At 42.7% G+C, this 27334-nt stretch overlaps 1 protein-coding gene across 5 annotated transcripts in view; it reads right to left on the reverse strand.

The window, feature by feature from the left end:
* The window catches only part of Kdm3 (Lysine demethylase 3), a 1464865-nt gene that overhangs the window by 1189109 nt on the left and 248422 nt on the right, over positions 1 to 27334 (reverse strand). The window lies entirely within an intron of this gene.

Raw genomic sequence — 27334 nt, forward strand, 5'->3', positions numbered from 1 at the left:
GGGGGGAACTTTTCAGTTTTAAAACGAGGATGATAAAGCTCTGGAGCAGGAGAGGGGCCAGTACGGGCAGGGAAAAAGGGGGGGCAGGGCTGGTGCCCGCCCCCAAATGGGGGTTTGTACTCGGGTTCCATGATGGAGAGACTGTTCGAGAGGAAGCAGGTATCTCCAGGGTCAACTGAAAATTAAAATGCGGTGATCAAGGGGGAAATTTAGGCCGGGAATGCTTTTGGGATGTTGAGTGGGGGCACTCCATAGTTTTAAAAAAATTTCAGCGAGCTCACAGGGGTGAGGGGGGTGCGCAAGTGGGGCTAAAAGACAGGGGGCGGGGGGAAACTCACCAAACCAAAAGGGGGATATAAAAGTATTAAAAACAGGGGAAAGGGCGTCATGACCGGAAACACTACGCAGACCCTCATACCGCTTTAAATATTTAAGTTAATTATAAATTAATTTTAATTTTTGGGGAATATATTGAAAATTACTTTATTCGGGGAATGGGGGGAGAGGAATGCCCTTTTAAAACGATAATTTCGGGGTCTTTCTCTCCCCCAGCCCCCCGGCCAGGCTCGTTGCGAATAAATACCGGCTCCCAGCGCCGGTTTATCGGGAACCTTAAAAAGGCCCTGGGGGTCCCCAAACAGGGCCCAAAAAAAAAACAAGAAAAGAAATGAGCCACATAGACGGGGGTTTCGGAGGTTATTTGGGATCAACGCCCCCGGGCCCCGGGCCCTGACCAGGCCCCCGTGGGTCAGGGATCAACGGGGTGTTCTGCTCGCACGCAGTCCCCGCGAGCCCCCCCGGCGATCCGGCACGATTTGGGATCCGCTCTTTCGAAAGCGGGGGGTTTTGGGAATTCCCCTGCGATGGGGGTGTTGAACAGTTTTGGGGCCCAACATGGTGTTTTTCCCCTTGTGTACCAATGGCGCCCCCTTTTTTTTTGGGGGGTTTTTTCGTCCCCCCCCTCTTTTTTCTTTTGTGGAGGGTTTCTTTCAGATTTGGGACCATTCCTTCCAGGATTTTCCAAGTTAGGAAATGTTTTTTTCAGCCTAACAGTCTACGAGAATTAGTCATATTTTTTTCGGATAAACACTGAACTAATTCATAATGAAATTTTATATACAATTATTGGGAATATCTGGTTGAATTATTGGGAATATCTAGTGGGATTACTGGGATTATCTAGTGGGATTACTGGGATTATCTGGTGGGATTATTGGGATTATCTGGTGGGATTATTGGGATTATCTGGTGGGATTATTGGGATTATCTGGTTTATTGGGTTTTTTCTGGGGGGTACGGAAAATTTAAAATTTGGGTTTTTTATCTGGGGGATTTTGGTAATATCTGGAGGTTTTGTAATATCAGGGTTATTTAATATCTGGTAGGATTATTGGTAATATCTGGTAGGATTATTGGGAATATCTGGTAGGATTATTGGGAATATCTGTTAATACTATTGATAATATTTTATATTATAAATATTTGGTATTACTGTAAATAATCGGTTGGAATATTTGGCTGAATTATTAGGAATTATATATGGCTGGATTATTAGGAATTATATATAGCTGGATTATTGGGGAAAATGTTTAAACAACACATATACCAGGGAAAATGAACACAAGGAGGGGATAAGGTGAGTACTTGAAAAGGATGGGGAAAAAATGAGTCAGGCAGACACGTGGGCCACACTCCACATTGATAAGACTTTACACTATCAACTAACAAATGCTCTGCTGATAAACTTATCTCTTAACAATAGCATCTTCAGACTTCTCTAACCTAACACCAGGACTGAACGATACACCTCTCCTCCCCATCATCTCTAAAGGGCCCCCCCCAGCTTTTCCCCCCCGCCCAAACTTATCCACTTACGGGGGTTCGTTCCCCAAACCCGTTCCCGGAACTTTTTATGAAGTAGGGGAAAAATTTTAAAACCCCAAGATATACGATTCTTTTTTTAAAATTTTAAAATATATTTTTTATTTTATATAAAATATATATATATATATATATATATATATATTTGTCAGAAAATGTAAAATTAATTAGAAAAACTCATTTAAAATTAAATCCTTTCAAAAATTTTTTTATAGTTTAAAATTTTTTCATTAATGTTTGTAAAAATTTATAATTTTTCACCAAAAAAATTTGAAAACTTCTAATTATTTTAAAAGAAAAATTTATTTTATAACAACTAAATATATTTTGATAGTTTAAAAAATTTAATATTAAACAAAACAGGAAAAAATTTTTTTTAGTTGAAATTTTTAGGAAAATGCCCACAAATTTTACTTGTCTTATAAAGATGAGGTTTTTTAAAAGATCCAAATTCGATTCAAAACATATATATAAAAATTTAAAAAAAACAAATCCCAAAGGGGCAAAACCCGCCCATTCAACTAAAAAAATGTTTGGCTCCTTAAAAAAATTTTTGAATCCTTTCTTTTGACTTTTTTAAAATTTAAAATTGTTAAAAATCTTGATAAAAAAAACGATAAAATTTTAAAAAAGCTGATGGATGTGTCTATAAAATTCCCTTTTAAAATTTGCAAAAGTTTTTGGTCAAACTGGTAAAAAAATCGAACAAGATTAAAAAAAAAAATAAGTTAGAAATGGGAAAAATTCAATGCTCATTTATTTATTTAAAAAATTTAACCATCCCAAATTATTTTCAAAAAGTTGGGAAAATAGTAAAACAAGTCCATGTCGAAGGAATATAATGAATTTTTTTTTCAAAAAAGTTTTGACAATAAAAATATTTCTTTTGGTTTTATATATTTGATCCATTTATAATTAAAGGGTTTTGGGAAAAATTTAATAATACCCGGAAAATAATTTTAAATTCTTTAAATGTTTGTTGGTGAGGGCAAAGGGCCTTTTAAGTTGGGGCCGGGGGCGTCATGTTTAACCTTGTGGGATCTGTGTGGTGCGGCTGACCCAATACTTCCTTTGGGTTTACTCTGTTCCTTTTATAATGTAGGTAAAAAAAGGGTTTGGGAAATTTTTCATTTTTTTTAGAGGGTTGTTTTGTATAATTTTATATATATATATATAAAAAAAAAAATATATATATATATATATATATATATATATATATATATATATATATATAATAAAATTTTTTGTGTGTGTAGATGAATGGTTTTGACAACCACAAGTTGATAAAATTTGAACGAGCAACATTTGGGGGATCTTTAAAGATTGATGAAAGTATCGACTCAAGGCTGAGGGGTATTACCCAAAACCCTCCTTTTTCAATTCTCCCTTTTTTTGGGGGTTTTAAGCCACAATGTAACGTTTTTCCCTTAAAAATACCGAAATGTTGTCAGTTTTAAAATATATATATATATATATAAATTATATTTTATATTTTATATTTAAAAATTTTTTTGGGGCAAAACCACAGGGGTGGAAAATTTTTACCAGGTAGTTTCCACCTCATCCATTTGTGCAAAGTTGAAAGGGGCACAAAGCAGGAGAGGGTCTGAGTAGCTGGTGTCAGCCACCGTTCCCTTAGACGGTTTGGGAGGCCAACACTATCCCCCCCCATGGGGGGGGAGGGTTTTTGAGATTCAAGTTAAATTATAATATGGGGCCAGCCCAAGTTTTTCTAATGTTTGAAATCATGGGTGAGAAAAAGTTTTTTTTGATACTGTAACATGGATAGCTATTATTCTGTTGACCTTTTTAAATAATGAAAGAAAGGAACAGAATGTGCCTTTGTCCGTTTTTGTCCTCTCTGGGGACTAATGTTCTACCCCTTTCCGGTATTTTTCCCTTTTTTTCTTTTTTATTTTTTATGTGTTTAAAAGACAAAATGGGGATCTTCATGCCTATCCCATAATATTTATGATCCAAAATTTTCCCAATACCCTTCAACCTCTCCCCTTTTTCGTTATTTTGGGGTTCACTTTTGGTAATTTAAAAACCCGCGCATATAACCACCAACGAGGGTTTAAAATTTTTTTGCATTGGGCGGGTCCCTTTTATCAACCCCCCCGGTTTTAAAAAAATTCCTGTGATTTTGTTACATTGTTGTTTAAAAATGTACAATGGACTCTCTAAAAGTTATCGACTTTATAACCCATAATTTTTGGGGAAATATTCTTTCATGTTTTTGAGGAAAAATTCAATTTGTTTTTAAACAGAACTTTTTGGGACATAATTGGGGCATCCCACGGTGGGGGATTAATGAACCGTTTAAAGATACTCGACTCCCCCTCTGAGATTTTTCAATTTGTTTTTAAAATTTTCCCGTTTGACCGATATTAGAGGACACTGAGTGCATGGGACCTTGTAAACCCCCCACCGACTTTGTTGGAGGATGGTTTTTAATCAGCCTTTGTTTTCACTGTCCCCGTGTTTTTGAAAGCCAGGTTTATGATCTTTTTTAATGCCTCACGCAGGCAAGCCAGATTCTCATTGTATGGTAAAACTAGTACATTTTTCCTGGCCATCACTTTCCTGTAGAAAGTCTCTTTTGTTGACATTAGTGCCTTCTCGACAAAATCCTTAGGATATCTTAGTTTTGTGGCTATGTTGAATATTTTGCTGATTTCGTCCTCTAGGTACTTTGGACTGTGGATGTGCAATGCTCTCAAGAACATTGTTTCTTCCCAGACTCAATGGCTTAGTACCTTCCATTAAGTTCACTACAGAACATGAAATAAATAACACTTTGCCGTTCCTAGATGTTTTAATCAATCGTGTCGATAGAAAAATTCAAATTCACAGTTTATAGGAAGTCCACCAATGCGTCGTCATACATTCACTACTATTCCAGCCAACCACAAAACCAGGGTAAAAAGGTGTGTGTTCCTCATTCAGTATGTTTGCTCTAATATGTCTGCTTTCTAAATAAAGTAAACAGTATGAGTTAAGTTCACAGTGAGCTAATGCTCATACATACATACACACAATACGCAAGTACACTAATAAGGGTAACACACACACAATATACATATACACTAGTAAGGTGCACCTACACCTTGTCAGATATGTCAGCATGGGAAAGTGGAACATGCGGGGTTCCGCAAGGATTGGTATCGGAACCAGTACTGTTTCTGATAAAAGTGAATGGTACACCAGAAGATATGTATCACTGTTTGCAGAAGATATGAAATTAATGAGAATACAAGCCTGTGAGGACAAGGAAATGGCACAGATGGAACTGGAAAATCTAAGACTGGTCAGCCAAATTATAAATGTTGCTACCTGAATTTAACCTCAGCAAATGCAAAGTTATGAATATTTGGGAAAAGATAAAAAAAAAAACTGAAACTGGCAGTGTGAACTCATACAGTGGTGAAGTGAACACATACTAGTAAAGTGCACACGCAGACACACACTGGTAAAATTCACGCACGCATACACTGGTAAAATGCACGCGCACGCACACACACACACACACACACACACACACACGCACACACACACACACACATTGGTAAAGTGTACAAACACACATCAGAATATGTACAGACAATGGTAAGGTAAACATGTACATATCAAAATACGCACACACGAATATGTAACATTACAAATAACATGACAAATATCATTTAAATCAAAACGTAAATAAACACAACTTAAAAAACAAAAGATGAAGCAACTAATCTTAGAGAATTTTTTCCTGCTTCTCTATGTTTGCTGACAGTAGCTGTACACTCAGGTACAAGACACAAAGATTTGGTAGCTATGGTGTGTGTGGGGTGGGTGTGAATTGGATATTTTGAGTGTGGATGTTGGGTGAATGTTGATGGTGGGTATGGATGTTATTATTATTATAATCAAAAGAAGCGCTAAACCAAGTTATGGATGTTGGGGGTGGGGTGGATGTTGATTATGATCGTACGAGTGTGGTAGGTGTAGTGAGTATATTCAAGTGTAGGGTATCATGGATACCCCAAAACTTGAATATGTCTAAAAGGTACTGGAGTTTCTTACATATAGGACTGGAGTGTGTTACACGGATGCGACATTCCAGCATGACTGGAACGTTTTCTCACACAGATATAACATTCCAGCAGGTACTGGAGTTTCTATAACATTCCAGCAGGTACTGGAGTTTCTATAACATTCCAGCAGGTACTGGAGTTTCTATAACATTCCAGCAGGTACTGAATTTCTTGCACAGAATATAACATTCCAGCACATTTTTACCAGAATGTGATCTATAACACTGGACTAACACACAGGAACATATTCTTACTGGTAGGTGGGAAGGGGTACCAACAGTGTAAAGAAATTTGCCTATATATTTCATCGTGCTAGCAATGGGTGTGTACTACACCCAATTATATGAATACAGTAGTGGGTGTGTAGCACATCACATCATGTGAGTATAGTAGTGGGTGTGTACTACACCCCATTATGTGAATACAGTAGTGGATGTGTACATCACATTATGTGAGTGCAGTAGTGGGTGTGTAGCACATCACATCATGTGCGTATAGTAGTGAGAGTGTACATCACATCACATTATGTGAGTACAGTAGTGGGTGTTTATCATATCACATTATGTGAGTACCGAGTATTCAATGTTAGGTCCGTCTGAATCAATACCTCCTACCACCACGCAAACCCTCTTTCCCTACCTACGATAACTACACAGCTCTCCCCTACCTACGATAACTACGCAGGTTTTCCTTACTTACGATAACTTAGTTCTCTCTGTCTATAACTACACAAATGTCTGATACTGAGCACAATTTGTGAGATGAATCAAAATTTACACTTGAAAAGCGGTAAGATAAATGGGTTCCAAATCTTTACACTCAAATTACCAATCACGATAGAGAGGCAGGCTTAGCACCCAGCTAAGAATCCACAGTGAGAAAGTAAGAGCATTGTATATATTCTTTAAGAGAGCTAAACAAGGGTTTAAAACATCTGACCATCCTCTATTCAGATATAAGATGTTAGGTAAATGAACACAGATGCAACTAATGTGACTTCTTGCGGCAACGTTTCGCTCTCCAAGAGCTTTGTCAAGCAGCCTAACAAAGCTTGACAGATGTGATGAATGGTTTGAAAAACCGACAAGTTGAAGATTGAGACACTTATGCAACATATGGGAATCTTTATTCAGGAAACGTTTCGCCACACAGTGGCTTCATCAGTCCAATACACAGTAGAAAGGCGTAAGGAGAGGAGAAGTTTGAGGTAATCAGTCCCTCAGCCTGGAGTCGATGTGTTCAGTCCATCAATCTTGTAGAATGTACAGCATAGGGCCGTAGACGTGGCTTATATACTGTAGTGAGGCGAGGCGAAGCAGGAGGAGGTGGGGTCATAGTGGTACCATCCACTAGTCGAAGTAGGTCTTCGTCCAAAGGTTGGGCAAGTGTTGAAGAATTCTTTGTAACAAGATCCCATGATGCTGCAGTGTCTGACAGTTGTGATGAATGGTTTGAAAAACCAACAAGTTGAAGATTGAGACACTTATGAAACATATGGGAATCTTTATTCAGGAAACGAAGACCTACTTCGACTAGTGGAAGGTACCACTATGACCCCGCCTCCGCCTGCTTCGCCTCGCCTCACTACAGTATATAAGCCACGTCTACGGCCCTATGCTGTACATTCTACAAGATTGATGGACTGAACACATCGACTCCAGGCTGAGGGACTGATTACCTCAAACTTCTCCTCTCCTTACGCCTTTCTACTTTGTATTGGACTGATGAAGCCACTGGGTGGCGAAACGTTTCCTGAATAAAGATTCCCATATGTTGCATAAGTGTCTCAATGTTCAAAGCTTGACGAGCGGCTTAACGAAGCGGATAACATTTTGTCAGTAATTCTACCATTACTAAATATAAGATGAATTTACAAACTCCGGAAATTCCTGCACAACAGACCTCTGTTTTCAAGAAGACAACTGAAATTCCTTCCTCATTATCCAGGCATCCTCTCCACCCCCCCACACACACACAAGGCAAACAGGCACAGCCTATCTGTTCCCCCTAACAATCTAGAGTATCACAAACGGGCGAGACAATCATGGTATGTTTCTCCCCTCCCTCCCAAGAATCTCTGGTATACATACTAAAACAATCGTGTCACACTGCCTCAACAACCTCAGGTGCCACGCATTAAGGAAACAAGCGTGGCGGGTTCTTTTCTAACAAGCACCTAAATTATTGGAAAGATCTGAAGTACCTTGACCTGTATCTGAATATTAAAATGGTATAAAATACCGACAGGTTGTTAGGAAAGACACATGATACCTAACTGTTGCATATGTGTCTTACCTATTGGCTTGTACCTCTGGAACGTTGGTGGTGAGGATACATAAATTACATCCGGACAATTCTGGAGGGATTGGCTCCAAATCTGTATACTGAAATTACTCCCTACAAGGGCAGAGGCGTGGAAGATAGTGGAAAATACCCCCAACCGTACAGCAAGAGTGCAGTGAATACAATAAGAGACAATTTATTTGGTGTAAGGGGACCAAGACTTCACATCCTCCTTTCGTACATAAGGACAATTATCAAAACACCCTTAACTGTCTTCAAGAGCGAACAAGGTAAGTTTCTGAAGTTAGTTCCTGATGGTCAATAATAACCCACATGGAGACGAACTCAGAAGAGTAACTGATTTGCATATTTCGACCCCCTACTGGGGTCCTCTTCAGCAGATGCACAAGTGATGAACCGGGCTTTGATGCCTACATGCGGCTAGCACAAACAGCCAGAATGACGAGGCGTCATCAACCAGGACATCTGGTCTGGAACCAGACTGGAGGAAGGATAGGGTGACGATCCCCAGTTGTGGACTGCTGATAGGACAACTTCGGGTGCCAGAGAGCGCAGTTAACACAGTGATAACTTGTAGTCAACAACTGCACATAACGGTAAACATAACTGAGCTCTTGTTGAGGTGTTATATCTCTGCTCTTTCGTCCCTCCCTCTTCACTACTGTCAACCTTCTACTGCAAACACTAAACACTCAATTACTGTAGAACTACCACTACTGGCCATACACTCTGGCCATACAATAGAGCGGAAAAATAATGTAAGGGACCTGGGAGTAGTAATGTCTGAGGATCTCACCTTCAAGGATCACAACAATGCCACGATCGCACGTACAAAGAAAATGATAGGATGGATAATGAGAACGTTCAAAACGAGAGATGCCAAGCCAATGATGATCCTTTTCAAATCACTTGTTCTCTCTAGGCTGGAATATTGCTGTACATTAACATCTCCATTCAAGGCAGGTGAAATCGCAGATCTAGAGAGTGTACGGAGATCCTTTACTGCACGTATAAGTTCTGTCAAGCACCTTAACTACTGGGAACGCTTGGAAGCACTTGACTTGTACTCGTTGGAACGCAGGAGGGAGAGATACATCATAATCTACACTTGGAAAATCTTGGAAGGAATGGTCCCAAATCTGCACACAGAAATCAGTCCCTACGAAAGTAAAAGACTGGGCAGGCGATACAAAATGCCCCCAATCAAAAGTAGGGGCGCCATTGGTACACTAAGGGAAAACACCATAAGTGTCCGGGGCCCAAGACTGTTCAACAGCCTCCCGTCAAGCATTAGGGGAATTGCCAATAAACCCCTGGCTACCTTCAAGAGAGAGCTGGACAGATACCTAAAGTCAGTGCCGGATCAGCCGGGCTGTGGCTCGTACGTTGGACTGCGTGCGGCCAGCAGTAACAGCCTAGTTGATCAGGCCCTGATCCATCGGGAGGCCTGGTCATGGACCGGGCCGCGGGGGCGTTGATCCCCGGAATAACCTCCAGGTAACTACAGTTCCGAGTATCACCGCCACCACCACTACCGTACGAAGTATTACTACCACTACTACAGTACCAAGTATTACTACCACTACTACAGTACCAAGTATTACTACCACTACTACAGCACCAAGTATTACTACCACTACTACAGTACCAAGTATTACTACCACTACTACAGTACCAAGTATTACACTACCACTACTACAGTACCAAGTATTACTACCACTACTACAGTACCAAGTATCACCGCCACCACCACTACAGTACCAAGTATCACCGCCACCACCACTACAGTGTGAATTGTACCACCACCATTAAAGTGCCAATGAGTACCATCACTTAAATAATCAGCGTCCAAAACCTCGTCCTAAGAATAATAGTATCCACAACCACAATCCCAGCCACCCGAGTGAAGTCCAGCCTTCCTGGTAACAAGTGATTATCCTCCCTCCACCACTATCACCCCAAACACCCACCCTCCTCAAGGGGTCCGGCTTAAACCCCCCCACACTACCCTTCCCATGGGTCTGGCTAACACCCCCTCACCACTTTCATTATAACTACGGCCTCTGCTCTAACCTGAACTCCAGCCCCCTGTCCCCTACCGCCTGCCCCCTGCTCCCTATCCCTGCCCCCTTCCCTGTCCTGCATGAAGCCAATACATTTAATAATCGCTCGCAAAACCAGCCCACAACCAAAAGGTCCCGGCTTTGATCTCGGGTATAGACGAAACAAATGATGGAAATGTTTATCACCCCATATACTACTTCTCACCTGGTCAAAGACTTGGCCGCGGGGGCGGTGACCCCAGAACATCCTACAAGTAGACTCCACCAGGTACCATATAAAGCAGACTATTGTGAGTCGTATCCAGGTAAAATTATTACCGGTACGTAAATATGGTGTTCCAAACTCCAGTTCTACACAAGACAATCTTTGTAAGAAGCCTGTAGTCCTACAGAAGTCACATTCTGTGTAAGAAGCCTGTAGTCCTACAGAAGTCACATTCTGTGTAAGAAGCCTACAGTGGTGAGGAAGTACTTAAGTATAACATACCCTCAATGAAAAGTAGGGGCGTCATTAGTACACTAAGAGAAAACACTAAGTGTCCGGGGCCCAAGGTTGTTCAACAGCCTCTCACCAGGAATAAGGAGAATTACCAACAGACCCCTGGCTGCCTTCACGAGGGAGCTGGTCAGATACCTAAAGTCAGTACCCGACCAGCCGGGCTATGTTCGTACGTTGGACTACGTGCGGCTAACAGTAACAGCCTGGTTGATAAGGCCCTGATCCACCGAGAGGCCTGGTCAAGGACCGGGCCGCGGGGGTGTTGACCCCCGGAACATCCTCCAGGTAAATACTGGGTAAAAAGTATCCGCACCTTGCTATGTGTCTAATGATGTAAAAGAGAAAGCCGGTGGATCCTACAACACCTGTATCCCCTGCAGCAAGAAAAACACCATCCGGTGGCTAGCCAAACCCAATGTCTTCCTATTGTTGGCCAGAGTGGCGGATACAGTGGATCCAAAACTCATTGTCTAAGGAAAGAGAGAGAGAGAGAGAGAGAGAGAGAGAGAGAGAGAGAGAGAGAGAGAGAGAGAGAGAGAGAGAGAGAGAGAGAGAGAGAGAGCTCTTTCATCACTGCCCAAGGTAATCATCTGGTACCCCAGCCATTACCCTTCACGGGCATTACTCTCTCTTCACTACCTCTTTTCTCCTTGTTAATTGAAGGAGGTACATTAAAGGTCTGGCACAGCTACGAAACCCTAACCAACAACGATTTTAGTCACGGTAATGTCACACAACCCAGAGAAAACAGCCGGATCCATCATCCAACGATGACAGTTATGCTACTGTAAACAGAGCCAAAGAAATAATGATCAAGAAATAATTTACACCACAAGGTTTCTCTCACCATCACAATATGAAGGGTCACCAAGACGACTCGAGGAGATCTTCACCAAAAAATCACCGAAGATGAAAAGATGAGAAGGTGATAAATAATAGTCTGGATAAAATAAAAATTAGAAAGATAGACGCGCAAGTTAGGTAAAAAGACACAAGTGCAACTAACTTGACATTTTATTGCGACAACATTTCGCTCTCCAGGAGCACTCTCAAGCCGTTACCGTAACGGCTTGACAAAGCTCCTGGAGAGCAAAACGTTGTCACAAATTAGTGGAACATGCAGATACGATTACAAAGGCAAATACCCGGAAATCACACAAGTCACACGTTGCACAAATATTAACAAAAAATGTGCTTTGAATTGCTAAATATGAAAAGGTGCTATGACACAGTCTTTGATCTGTTTAGCATACTACCGACAATAGCGAATAAGACTTATTGGGACAACGTTTTCTCTCTACACAGAGTGAAACGTTGCCTCATTAAAAGCTTGCTCTACAACCGGTGTCTTGTCTTCAAAGTAAAGAAACTGGCAAATCAGGTCATGTGAGTATCCATGTAATTAAGAGTGATTACAATCGTAGAGATCAGAGTGAGTACAAATGTATAGACTAGTGATTACAATAGTACAGATTAGTGATTACAAACGTATACATTCAGTTTTATTTAGAGAGGTAGAAGAATGGCAGCAAATGACAAAGACAACAAAAGGGTAAGTTTTACTCTCAGAACGTTTCGCTCGGTGTGTAGAGCTGAAGTGTGGATACCAGGACACACATTGATCAGGTGTGACTAATGAAGAAAGTGCAATAAAATATAAACACTTGAATCTGCTCACTGTTCTTGTGTATAAATACAGACCAAGAAAGTCTCGTTAAATACGACGACACACCCTGAGTTACTTAGATGTTTTAGCTGGACAGAAAGTCAGTACCTGACCAGCCGGGCTAAGGTTCGTACGTTGGTTTGCGTGCGGCCAGCAGTAACTGCCTGGTTGATCAGGTCCTGATTCACCGGGAGGCCTGGTCATGGAGAGGGCCGCGGGGGTGTTGACCTCAGGTACACCCTTCAGCTATACTCCAGGTATTACAAGGACCCCAATGGAAATGAGTCAATTTGCCTTTTTGGGGGGTTATCCTAGGCAATTTACACTACGTATGATAATCGTACCTACGTGTATCTGTGCCTAAATAAGCCTATTTACAGACACAGAATGATACAAGTATGAAGGACGTAGCATAAGATTCCAAGAAGTCTTCACAAAGGAAAGTGGAGAACTACCTAAAGGCACTGCAAACACAACAAACAGATACTGGAGAGTATCAGCACAACAGAAGAAAGGACCAAGATGACAGAGTGCAAATCGGTGAGCGCAAGCACGTATGCACGCATACACGCACGCACGCACGCACACACATACACACACACACACACACACATACACAACCTGGTGTGTGGAAAACAGCAAGTGTAGTCCTAATTTTAAGAAATGAGACAGACAAGACAGTATTAAACTACAGACCAGTGTCACTGACATGCATAGTACGCAAAGTCACGGAGAAGATTATCAGGAGAAGAGTGGTGGAGCACCTAGAAAGGAATGAGATTATACACGACAACCAGCACGGTTTCAGGGAAGGGAAATCCTGTCACAAACCTACTAGAGTTTTACGACAAGGTGACAGAAGTAAGACAAGGCAGAGAGAGAGAGAGAGAGAGAGAGAGAGAGAGAGAGAGAGAGAGAGAGAGAGAGAGAGAGAGAGAGAGAGAGAGAGAGAGAGAGAAAGGTGGGGAGGTAGACCGCATTTTCTTGGACTGTAAGAAGGCTTTCGACACAATTTCACACAAGAGATTAGTGCAAAAGCTTGATGAGTAGACAGGTATAATAGGAAAGGCACTGCAATGGACAAGAGAATACCTGACAGGAATGAAACAACGAGTCATGGTACGTGACGAAGTGTCAGAGTGGGCACCCATGACGAGCGGGGTTCCACAGGGGTCCGTCCTGGGGCCTGTGCTGTTTCTGGTATATGTGAATGACATGACGGAAGGGATAGATTCAGAGGTATCCCTGTTTGCAGACAATGTGAAGTTAATGCGAAGAGTGAAATCAGATGAAGATCAGGTAGGACTACAAAGGGATCTGGACAGGTTGCAAGCCTGGTCCAGCAACTGGCTCCTGGAGTTTAACCCCACCAAGTGCAAAATCATGAAGACTGGGGAGGGTCAAAGAAGACCGCATACAGAGTACAGGCTAGGGGGCCAAAGACTGCAAACTTCATTCAAGGAAAAGGATCTAGGGAAGAATATAATACCGAGCAGATCTCCCGAAGCGCACATCAACCAAATAACTGCTGCAGCATATGGGCGCCTGACAAACCTAAGAATAGCGTTTCGATACATTAGTGAGGAATCGTTCAAGACTCTGTACACCGTGTACGTCAGGCCCTTATTGGAGTATGCAGCACCAGTTTGGAACCCACGTCTGGTCAAGCACGTCAAGAAATTAGAGAAAGTGCAAAGGTTTGCAACAAGACTAGTCCCGGAGCTGAGGGGTATGTCCTACGAGGAGAGTTTAAGGAAAATCGACTTGACACTGGAGGACAGGAGGACATTATAACGACAGAAAATACTGAGAGGAAATGACAAGGTGGATAGGGACACGATGTTTCAGAGATGAGACACTGCAACACGGGGTCACAGTTGGAAGTTGAAGACTCAGATGAATCACAGGGATGTTAGGAAGTATTTCTTCAGTCACAGAGTTGTCAGGAAGTGGAATAGTCTGGAGCGTGAGGCAGTGGAGGCAGGATCCACACATATGTTTAAGAAGAGATACAATAAAGCGGGTCTAGGAGCTGTGAATCAACCCCTGCAACCACAAATAGGCGAGTACATTCTACTCGGGTGCTGATGCCACAGCAACACGCTGCAGTGACAGCTGGTAGGGGGCGGAAATGCGGGGCAGGGCATGAAAATTCCCGACTGGGTGGGTGGGTGAGAATGCACATGAGGAGGCGGATGTGGGCAAGAGTGAATCTACATGTCAACACCATAAAAGTCCTCACGCTCAGACAGGTAACTCACTCATCTCCACAACTCTCAAGATTATACCATCTGAGTTCCACACTTATTGTATGAAGATTATACTTTTTATGTTCCACACCTATGTCTCAAGATTATACCTTCTGTGGTTCGCACCTATGTCTCAAGATTATACCATCTGTGGTTCGAACCTATGTCTCAACATTTACCATCTGTGGTTCGCACCTATGTCTCCGCTGATTATGGCTTCATAAAACGACCACAACGATGACTAACACCTGGTGCGGCACAAGCTGCTTTACCAAGAGGAATTACAAAGGTTATAGTTATTTTCTTAGTGTTTCCATCTCATTCTTGCTTTTCACTGGATTTATTTTACCTTGACTGTTAAGTCTCTTTCGTTCATATGAAGATATTTCAGTGTGCAGATTTGGTACCAATCCCTCCAGGATTTTCCAGGTATAGATTATGATAGAATTGATGAGGGGAAAAGGATGAGTGGTGCACTTAGGAGTCTGTGGAGACAAAGAACTTTGTCCTTGGAGGCAAAGAGGGGAATGTATGAGAGTATAGTTTTACCAACGCTCTTATATGGGTGTGAAGCATGGGTGATGAATGTTGCAGCGAGAAGGCTGGAGGCAGTGGAGATGTCATGTCTGAGGGCAATGTGTGGTGTGAATATAATGCAGAGAATTCGTAGTTTGGAAGTTAGGAGGAGGTGCGGGATTACCAAAACTGTTGTCCAGAGGGCTGAGGAAGGGCTGTTGAGGTGGTTCGGATATGTAGAGAGAATGGAGCGAAACAGAATGACTTCAAGAGTGTATCAGTCTGTAGTGGAAGGAAGGCGGGATAGGGGTCGGCCTAGGAAAGGTTGGAGGGAGGGGGTAAAGGAGGTTTTGTGTGCGAGGGGCTTGGACTTCCAGCAGGCATGCGTGAGCGTGTTTGATAGGAGTGAATGGAGACAAATGGTTTTTAATACTTGACGTGCTGTTGGAGTGTGAGCAAAGTAACATTTATGAAGGGGTTCAGGGAAACCGGCAGGCCGGACTTGAGTCCTGGAGATGGGAAGTACAGTGCCTGCACTCTGAAGGAGGGGTGTTAATGTTGCAGTTTAAAAACTGTAGTGTAAAGCACCCTTCTGGCAAGACAGTGATGGAGTGAATGATGGTAAAAGTTTTTCTTTTTCGGGCCACCCTGCCTTGGTGGGAATCGGCCAGTGCGATAATAAAAAATATAAAAAAAGAGATTATGATGTATGTTAGTAGTCAACTTAAAGCGCTTCCAGTAGTTCAGATTGAGTTTATACGAACAGTGACGGTTCTCTAGGTTTTCGAGGGAGGGAGGGAGGATGGGAGGGAGGGAGGGAGGGAGGGAGGGGGAGAGAGAGAGAGAGAGAGAGAGAGAGAGAGAGAGAGAGAGAGAGAGAGAGAGAGAGAGAGAGAGAGGCAAGTGTTCCACAAGGAAGCGTGCTGGGTCCATTGTTATGGAATGTCTACTTCAACGACCTTCTTCATCTCATCCCAGAATCACATGCATATGCAGACGACTGTACACTGACATTCACTTATCCAAGGGAAGAAATGCCAGCTGCTCTAAGCTACATCAATCACCAGCTGAGAGCTATATCAGCTTGGGGAAATAGATGGCAAGTAACATTTGCACCTGAGAAAACGCAAATGATGATCGTCTCTAGGCACCATGATGGTAATGCTGGTGCAGTAGTAAGGATGAATGGGAGGATGTTGGCACCTGGAGAAGAAGTTGATATCCTTGGGGTGAAATTTGACTCCAAACTAACCATGAAGAACCATGTTGTAAATCTTGCAAACAAGGCAGCCAGGAAGCTTACAGCACTTATCCGTATCTCCCATCTGCTTGACAGTAGGGGTTGCAAGATCCTGTACGAGGCACAAGTACGCTCGCACCTTGAGTATGCTCCACTTTCTTGGTTTGCCTGCCCCCCCTCTCATCTGCGACTGCTTGACAGAGTAGAGAACAGAGCAAGACGTCTCATCTCTCGCCTGGACCCATCCTGGATAGATCTGTCATTTCAGCAGAGCCTTCAACATAGGAGGGATGTGGGTGGCCTTACTGTTATGTACAAGGCCAATATTGTCAAAATACCACACTTGGATCCACTTCGAGGACAGCGTGAAACAAGCTTTTATGCCACAAGACGGGCAGAAAGCAGCAACCTTCACTCTGGCTGTACCCTTCTCCAGAACATCACTCCATCTGAGATCATACATACCCAGGATGACTCGAGTATGGAACACATTCGTACAGCATAATGATGTCAACGAGATAAAGTCAGTTGATCAAATGAAAATGCTGGCCCACAGATGGCTCCAACTTCATCCTGTTTCCTACTTGTATGTCTCATAACAATAAAAATGCTTTCAAATGAGCTGATGTAGGTAACAGCTCTTAGCTTGCCAATAAAGTTAGGAATCCTTAACCTGTAAATAGCTGTCAATAAAGCTAGGGATCCTTAACCTGTCAAACCCTGTGTAGAGAGAGATAGATAGATAGAGAGAGAGAGAGCTTGACCTCGCAACAATCATTTTCAGTGGAATATATTATACAGACTTTAATGTACTCAGTTTATTGAAATTTATTAAAGATTCTATTATCAAGTCGCAACTTGACAGTGTCTATGTTGGGCAAAATGTTGTCTCAAGTTTGACGCGAGTGAACTGTGCAGATGACGGTAGTGTCAGTGTTATTCATAATTTTCTCAAGATTGTTACTGCTTTCGGTTTTAACATGATAGGTTAGGTAAGGTTTTCTTGTTTTTACTTGTAAAAAGTAGAGGTACCATTAATACATTAAGAGAAAACACAATAAGTGTCCGGGGCCCACGACTGTTCAACAACCTCCCATAAGGCATAAGAGGAATTACCAACAGACCCCTGGCTACCTTCAAGAGGAAGCTGGATAAGCACCTAAAGTCAGTACCTGATCAGCCGGGCTGTGGTTCATCAGGAGTAACAGCCTAGCTGATCAGGTCCTGATTCACAGGGAGGCCTGATCAAGGACTGGACCGCGGGGCGTTTACCCCCGGAATACCCTCCAGGTAAGTAGACTTTCATGAGGTTGTGATTCCAGTAAACTGCATTTACAGCAGATGTTTCTGCATAAGAACTATCAGTTGTCCCCGAAGCACCCACGTCAATATTAACAGTAATGGAAGAAATAGAGGGATGTGATAGTAGAACTGATGGTAACCAGAAGCAGATACACTGGTACACACAGCTGTGAGTGCCATTGGGGTAACAAGAATAATTTAAGACAGAAACAGTACTAATTTAGTAAAGGTAGTTGTAGCCCAAGTCTTCCATCCAGTTACATCTCTCCTGTAAATTTTCATGCCACTTTTTCAATATGTTTTGGTACAATTCATTCCCCCATCCCCCGTTTTCATGCCTGCAGTGACTAGAGGGAGTGAAAAGTTGGGAGACAATTTTCGGCTTTTCTTTGCTTGACTCATACACCTGAATAGTAAGTGCTGTGACACACACGTGTGACCCCATGGGTGCTGTGACCCACACACACGTGTGACCCCGTGAGTGCTGTGACCCACACACACGTATGACCCGTGAGGTGTAACACACACGTGTGACCCCTTGAGTGGTGTCAGTGACCCACCGCAGATGTGCGACCCTTCCTCCCCCCGTGTATGTAAGAATACACATCTGAGACTCAGGGGGGCCCCGGTAAGGCCCAGCCACTTTGCATATCTAATCTTATCTAGCGTGCATAAGACGGAATTGCTCAATGTGAAGTTTAGAATTAAAGCCGATCTTCCGACTCTGCTGATTTGCATATCAGATGGACCACTCGTTCCCCCCTCTCCCCTGGGCTCTCCACTCTTTGTAATTATGTATATGGTGTGTGTGTGTGTGTGTGTGTGTGTGTGTGTGTGTGTGTGTGTGTGTGTGTGTGTGTGTGTGTGTGTGTGTGTGTGTGTGTGTGTGTGAGGGAGAGAGAGGAGAGAGATACTTGTAAAACCCTGCATAAAAAATAGAGAGAGACTCACAATAAGAAGATAATATACCAAGGTGGATGGCCCATTAGATAAAAGATTCCCCCAGAGGTGAGAACAGAGTAGGTGTAGGTAATAAGAAAGTCAGGACTGGAGCAGGGTTACGTAGAAAGTGCACTCCCAAATTGTGAGACAGGTGCAGGGTCGAGGTAGGGCCACCACAGAGCATACCATAAAATCTGAGACAGGTGCAGGGTCAAGGCAGGGCCACCAAGAGTCCCATGTCTTTCTGTTAGTCAATAATGTCAAATTAACGAGAATAATACGATGATAGAGGCAGCTTCCAGGAAGACCCGACTGAACAAGCTGCAAGAGTGGTCCAACAAGAAGCTGCTGGAATTAAAGCCGAACAAATATAAGGTAATGTGGATGGGAAAATGGAAGACTGTAGGTAAGCTTAACATTGTGACGGGTGAGAAGCTACAAGCATCAATTAGTGAAGTGGATCTACCTTTATACCTTTGATATTCCTTTTATGAGTTCCGAGAGTCTTTCTATTCGCGGAGCCCGGCCATAAGCCAGGCTCGTCTGGTTCTAGCCTTATCAACCAGGCTGTTGCTGCTGGTGGCCCACTGCCCCACATGTCCATCACAGCCTGGTTGATCTAGGGAGTACTAATTACACCAAATATATCGATTCTGTTATACATCAACCATATAATTCTAACGGCATATGGGGAACTAAGAATCCTCAGAGCAACATTCAGGAACGTAAGCAAGTCATTTAGGATCTTACAGTCAACATAAATAAGGCCCATCATAAATATTCGCCTACCAGTACAGCGTCACCATCTGATCAAAGATATGCATGAACTCGAAAAGTTTCTAAGGCTTGTAAACCGCCCTACAGGTTTGTCACAGGTATGTCCCACGTATGTCATAGGTATGTCACAGACCGGAGACGAATGTGCTGTGATGAGAGTTTGAAGACGCTGAATCAAAAAATATAAAAAAAAATGAGCTAGTAAACACATGATTACAACACACAAAACACTAAAGAAATGAGGCAGCAGACACGCACAGACTGTCTGAAATGTGAGGATCACGACAGCGGTTAAGTGGAAGCTCAAGACACAGATAAACCAAAGTAATGATTAAAAAAAAATCCTTCCTTAGTCTCAGGGTGTTTAAAATTTAAATGAGTTTGCTGAAGTGGTGGGTGTGTGGGTATGATTGATGGGATTTGTGTACTCACCTATATGTGTTGCATGGGTCGATTCACAGCTCCTGGCCCCGCCTCTTCGACAGTCACTACTAGGTCCACTCTCTCTCCCTGTGTTGTTACTAGTTGTGTGTGTGTGTGTGTGTGTGTGTGTGTGTGTGTGTACTCACCTAGCTGTGGTTGCAGGGGTCGAGACATAGCTCCTGGCCCCGCCTCTTCACTGGTCTCTACTGGGTCACTCTCCCCGCACCATGAGCTTTGTCATACCTCTGCTTAAAGCTATGAATGGATCCTACCTCCACTACATCGCTTCCCAAACTATTCCACTTCCTGATTACTCTGAAACTGAAGAAATACTTCCTAACATCCCTGTGATTCATCTGTGTCTTCAATTTCTGTGTCCAATCTCTGGAACATTCCGTCTCTGTCCACCTTGTCAATTCCTCTCAGTATTTTATATGTCGTTATCATGTCCCCCCTATCTCTCCTGTCCTCCAGTGTCGTCACGTCGATTTCCATTAACCTCTCCTCGTAGGACATACCCCTTAGCTCTGGGACTAGTCTTGTTGCAAACCTTTGCACTTTCTCTAGTTTCTTTACGTGCTTGGCTAGATATGGGTTCCAAACTGGTGCCACATACTCCAATATGGGTCTAACATATACACAGTGTACAGGTGTGTGTGTATGTGTGTAATATTAACGTTATCAATCACGTAACCAAATAAACGTAGTTGACAACAGACAGCTGCAGCCCAGCATAGCTAAGTCTGAGTGAGGAGAGTGTGTACTGTAGTACATGCTCGGAGGATCAAGCCTCCACCACTACTTCACCTGACTCACTCACATAATCGTAATAACACTATTACAAACAAACCAGGGTACTGGTGGGGGTTAGAACTCATGGCAAGTGAGTCGTAAAACTCCAGGCCAGTGTGTAAGCCACTGGGCCAGCTGGCTATAAACGTGCTCTATATTTTGATGGTTTGATCACTGAAGCTGTTGGTGCTAGAAAAACGCAGTTCAGCGCAGGCACTACAGCCCGCTTGATCAGAAACTAATTTAAGGAACTAAGCTAAGTAGGTGACTGCACCTGAATACAATTTAATAAACGCACACTAACGTACTAACAAACACATGCAACATCACAAAAACCACGACGTTTCGGTCCCTCTTGAAGCATCATGCAACAACAGTTGCGACATGATGGTGCAGGACAAACTGAAACGTGCTCTATGTTTCCTCTCTTAAGTGTAGGAGTTTTGTGATTTGTTCCAACAATAACATTATCTTTAACTCTTAATAAGTACAAGCAGGATATAAATATTTACTTGCAGAAAATATTCCAGCATTTACCATTATTGTTGTGACTATCATTATTATTATTACTAATAGTATTATATTATTATTACTATTATTATTATCATCGTAATAATATTTAAATATTGACTAACATAAACCAAAATAAACATTTCCTCTCTGCCAACAAAACTCAACACGTTAACACTCGTAAAAAAAATGATTTTCGACTTTTCAATTCGTAATCTGACTATTAAGCTCAAAACCTTTTCAAAAACGTCATTTCTGTTTCCAGACTTGCCATTTTTTTTTCATTCCGGTAAATGAACGCCTTTCAACCCTCATTTCCCGGCTGCTCTGATTCCCCGGCTGTTCTGATTTTCCCGGCTCTTCCGAGTTTCCCGGCTGCTCAGTCGAACACCACGACAAATGCATCGTTTGAAAGATTATTTCATTACGCGAACGTTTTTTAAATTGCGAACCCAGGTTCTCTTTGAATTTTAAAACACAAGTTTATCTGTAATGTTGCATTCACGCTTAACTGGAGTATTAGAACACACGATCATTTTTACTGTCAGAACACGATGTTCACTTTGGCTGTCGTCTAGGATAACAGACATTAATCCAGGTTACAGAAACACTTAAAGAACACTGCCGAGTCAACAACCTTCCACCATAAGGTACTCTCTTCGAAATGTCAGCCAACCAGACTCTTACGCAAGGTGCAACCAACATCGAGGGAAGTAACAGCAGCAGTAACAACCAGACTCTTACGCAAGGTGCAACCAACATCGAGGGAAGTAACAGCAGCAGTAACAACCAGACTCTTACGCAAGGTACCATCAACATCGAGGGAAGTAACAGCAGCAGTAACAACCAGACTCTTACGCAAGGTACCATCAACATCGAGGGAAGTAACAGCAGCAGTAACAACCAGACTCTTACGCAAGGTGCCATCAACATCGAGGGAAGTAACAATAACAGCAGTAACAACCAGAGCTTTACGCAAGGTACCATCAACATCGAGGGAAGTAACAATAACAGCAGTAACAACCAGACTCTTACGCAAGGTACCATCAACATCGAGGGAAGTAACAATAACAGCAGTAACAACCAGACTCTTACGCAAGGTACCATCAACATCGAGGGAAGTAACAATAACAGCAGTAACAACCAGACTCTTACGCAAGGTACCATCAACATCGAGGGAAGTAACAATAACAGCAGTAACAACCTGAGCTTTACGCAAGGTACCATCAACATCGAGGGAAGTAACAATAACAGCAGTAACAACCAGACTCTTACGCAAGGTACCATCAACATCGAGGGAAGTAACAATAACAGCAGTAACAACCAGACTCTTACGCAAGGTACCACCAACATCGAGGGAAGTAACAATAACAGCAGTAACAACCAGACTCTTACGCAAGGTACCATCAACATCGAGGGAAGTAACAATAACAGCAGTAACAACCAGACTCTTACGCAAGGTACCACCAACATCGAGGGAAGTAACAATAACAGCAGTAACAACCAGACTCTTACGCAAGGTACCATCAACATAGAGGGAAGTAACAATAACAGCAGTAACAACCAGAGCTTTACGCAAGGTACCATCAACATAGAGGGAAGTAACAATAACAGCAGTAACAACCAGAGCTTTACGCAAGGTACCATCAACATAGAGGGAAGTAACAATAACAGCAGTAACAACCAGACTCTTACGCAAGGTGCCATCAACATCGAGGGAAGTAACAATAACAGCAGTAACAACCAGACTCTTACGCAAGGTACCATCAACATCGAGGGAAGTAACAATAACAGCAGTAACAACCAGACTCTTACGCAAGGTACCACCAACATCGAGGGAAGTAACAATAACAGCAGTAACAACCAGACTCTTACGCAAGGTACCATCAACATCGAGGGAAGTAACAATAACAGCAGTAACAACCAGACTCTTACGCAAGGTACCACCAACATCGAGGGAAGTAACAATAACAGCAGTAACAACCAGACTCTTACGCAAGGTACCATCAACATCGAGGGAAGTAACAATAACAGCAGTAACAACCAGACTCTTACGCAAGGTACCATCAACATCGAGGGAAGTAACAATAACAGCAGTAACAACCAGACTCTTACGCAAGGTACCATCAACATCGAGGGAAGTAACAATAACAGCAGTAACAACCAGAGCTTTACGCAAGGTACCATCAACATAGAGGGAAGTAACAATAACAGCAGTAACAACCAGACTCTTACGCAAGGTGCCATCAACATCGAGGGAAGTAACAATAACAGCAGTAACAACCAGACTCTTACGCAAGGTACCATCAACATCGAGGGAAGTAACAATAACAGCAGTAACAACCAGACTCTTACGCAAGGTGCCATCAACATCGAGGGAAGTAACAATAACAGCAGTAACAACCAGACTCTTACGCAAGGTACCATCAACATCGAGGGAAGTAACAATAACAGCAGTAACAACCAGACTCTTACGCAAGGTGCCATCAACATCGAGGGAAGTAACAATAACAGCAGTAACAACCAGACTCTTACGCAAGGTACCATCAACATAGAGGGAAGTAACAATAACAGCAGTAACAACCAGAGCTTTACGCAAGGTACCATCAACATCGAGGGAAGTAACAGCAGCAGTAACAACCAGACTCTTACGCAAGGTACCATCAACATCGAGGGAAGTAACAGCAGCAGTAACAACCAGACTCTTACGCAAGGTGCAACCAACATCGAGGGAAGTAACAGCAGCAGTAACAACCAGACTCTTACGCAAGGTACCATCAACATCGAGGGAAGTAACAATAACAGCAGTAACAACCAGACTCTTACGCAAGGTGCCATCAACATCGAGGGAAGTAACAATAACAGCAGTAACAACCAGACTCTTACGCAAGGTACCATCAACATCGAGGGAAGTAACAATAACAGCAGTAACAACCAGACTCTTACGCAAGGTGCCATCAACATCGAGGGAAGTAACAATAACAGCAGTAACAACCAGACTCTTACGCAAGGTACCATCAACATCGAGGGAAGTAACAATAACAGCAGTAACAACCAGACTCTTACGCAAGGTGCCATCAACATCGAGGGAAGTAACAATAACAGCAGTAACAACCAGACTCTTACGCAAGGTACCATCAACATCGAGGGAAGTAACAATAACAGCAGTAACAACCAGACTCTTACGCAAGGTGCCATCAACATCGAGGGAAGTAACAATAACAGCAGTAACAATCAGAGCTTTACGCAAGGTGCCATCAACATAGAGGGAAGTAACAATAACAGCAGTAACAACCAGACTCTTACGCAAGGTACCATCAACATCGAGGGAAGTAACAATAACAGCAGTAACAACCAGACTCTTACGCAAGGTACCATCAACATCGAGGGAAGTAACAATAACAGCAGTAACAATCAGAGCTTTACGCAAGGTGCCATCAACATAGAGGGAAGTAACAATAACAGCAGTAACAACCAGAGCTTTACGCAAGGTGCCATCAACATCGAGGGAAGTAACAATAACAGCAGTAACAATCAGAGCTTTACGCAAGGTACCATCAACATCGAGGGAAGTAACAATAACAGCAGTAACAACCAGACTCTTACGCAAGGTGCCATCAACATCGAGGGAAGTAACAATAACAGCAGTAACAATCAGAGCTTTACGCAAGGTGCCATCAACATAGAGGGAAGTAACAATAACAGCAGTAACAACCAGAGCTTTACGCAAGGTGCCATCAACATAGAGGGAAGTAACAATAACAGCAGTAACAACCAGACTCTTACGCAAGGTACCATCAACATCGAGGGAAGTAACAATAACAGCAGTAACAACCAGACTCTTACGCAAGGTACCATCAACATCGAGGGAAGTAACAATAACAGCAGTAACAATCAGAGCTTTACGCAAGGTGCCATCAACATAGAGGGAAGTAACAATAACAGCAGTAACAACCAGAGCTTTACGCAAGGTGCCATCAACATCGAGGGAAGTAACAATAACAGCAGTAACAATCAGAGCTTTACGCAAGGTACCATCAACATCGAGGGAAGTAACAATAACAGCAGTAACAACCAGACTCTTACGCAAGGTGCCATCAACATCGAGGGAAGTAACAATAACAGCAGTAACAATCAGAGCTTTACGCAAGGTGCCATCAACATAGAGGGAAGTAACAATAACAGCAGTAACAACCAGAGCTTTACGCAAGGTGCCATCAACATAGAGGGAAGTAACAATAACAGCAGTAACAACCAGACTCTTACGCAAGGTACCATCAACATAGAGGGAAGTAACAATAACAGCAGTAACAACCAGAGCTTTACGCAAGGTACCATCAACATCGAGGGAAGTAACAATAACAGCAGTAACAACCAGACTCTTACGCAAGGTACCATCAACATCGAGGGAAGTAACAATAACAGCAGTAACAACCAGACTCTTACGCAAGGTACCATCAACATCGAGGGAAGTAACAATAACAGCAGTAACAACCAGACTCTTACGCAAGGTGCCATCAACATCGAGGGAAGTAACAATAACAGCAGTAACAACCAGACTCTTACGCAAGGTACCATCAACATCGAGGGAAGTAACAATAACAGCAGTAACAACCAGACTCTTACGCAAGGTACCACCAACATCGAGGGAAGTAACAATAACAGCAGTAACAACCAGACTCTTACGCAAGGTACCATCAACATCGAGGGAAGTAACAATAACAGCAGTAACAACCAGACTCTTACGCAAGGTACCACCAACATCGAGGGAAGTAACAATAACAGCAGTAACAACCAGACTCTTACGCAAGGTACCATCAACATCGAGGGAAGTAACAATAACAGCAGTAACAACCAGACTCTTACGCAAGGTGTCATCAACATCGAGGGAAGTAACAATAACAGCAGTAACAATCAGAGCTTTACGCAAGGTGCCATCAACATCGAGGGAAGTAACAATAACAGCAGTAACAACCAGACTCTTACGCAAGGTACCATCAACATCGAGGGAAGTAACAATAACAGCAGTAACAACCAGACTCTTACGCAAGGTACCACCAACATCGAGGGAAGTAACAATAACAGCAGTAACAACCAGACTCTTACGCAAGGTACCATCAACATCGAGGGAAGTAACAATAACAGCAGTAACAACCAGACTCTTACGCAAGGTGCAACCAACATCGAGGGAAGTAACAATAACAGCAGTAACAACCAGACTCTTACGCAAGGTACCATCAACATCGAGGGAAGTAACAATAACAGCAGTAACAACCAGACTCTTACGCAAGGTGCAACCAACATCGAGGGAAGTAACAATAACAGCAGTAACAACCAGAGCTTTACGCAAGGTGCCATCAACATAGAGGGAAGTAACAATAACAGCAGTAACAACCAGAGCTTTACGCAAGGTACCATCAACATCGAGGGAAGTAACAATAACAGCAGTAACAACCAGACTCTTACGCAAGGTACCATCAACATCGAGGGAAGTAACAATAACAGCAGTAACAACCAGACTCTTACGCAAGGTGCCATCAACATCGAGGGAAGTAACAATAACAGCAGTAACAACCAGAGCTTTACGCAAGGTGCAACCAACATCGAGGGAAGTAACAATAACAGCAGTAACAACCAGACTCTTACGCAAGGTGCCATCAACATCGAGGGAAGTAACAATAACAGCAGTAACAACCAGAGCTTTACGCAAGGTACCACCAACATCGAGGGAAGTAACAATAACAGCAGTAACAACCAGAGCTTTACGCAAGGTGCAACCAACATCGAGGGAAGTAACAATAACAGCAGTAACAACCAGAGCTTTACGCAAGGTACCACCAACATCGAGGGAAGTAACAATAACAGCAGTAACAACCAGACTCTTACGCAAGGTACCATCAACATCGAGGGAAGTAACAATAACAGCAGTAACAACCAGACTCTTACGCAAGGTACCATCAACATCGAGGGAAGTAACAATAACAGCAGTAACAACCAGACTCTTACGCAAGGTGCCATCAACATCGAGGGAAGTAACAATAACAGCAGTAACAACCAGACTCTTACGCAAGGTACCATCAACATCGAGGGA

The sequence above is a fragment of the Cherax quadricarinatus genome, chromosome 64, assembly GCF_038502225.1.
Source record: "Cherax quadricarinatus isolate ZL_2023a chromosome 64, ASM3850222v1, whole genome shotgun sequence".
In the NCBI taxonomy this organism is placed as follows: domain Eukaryota; kingdom Metazoa; phylum Arthropoda; class Malacostraca; order Decapoda; family Parastacidae; genus Cherax; species Cherax quadricarinatus.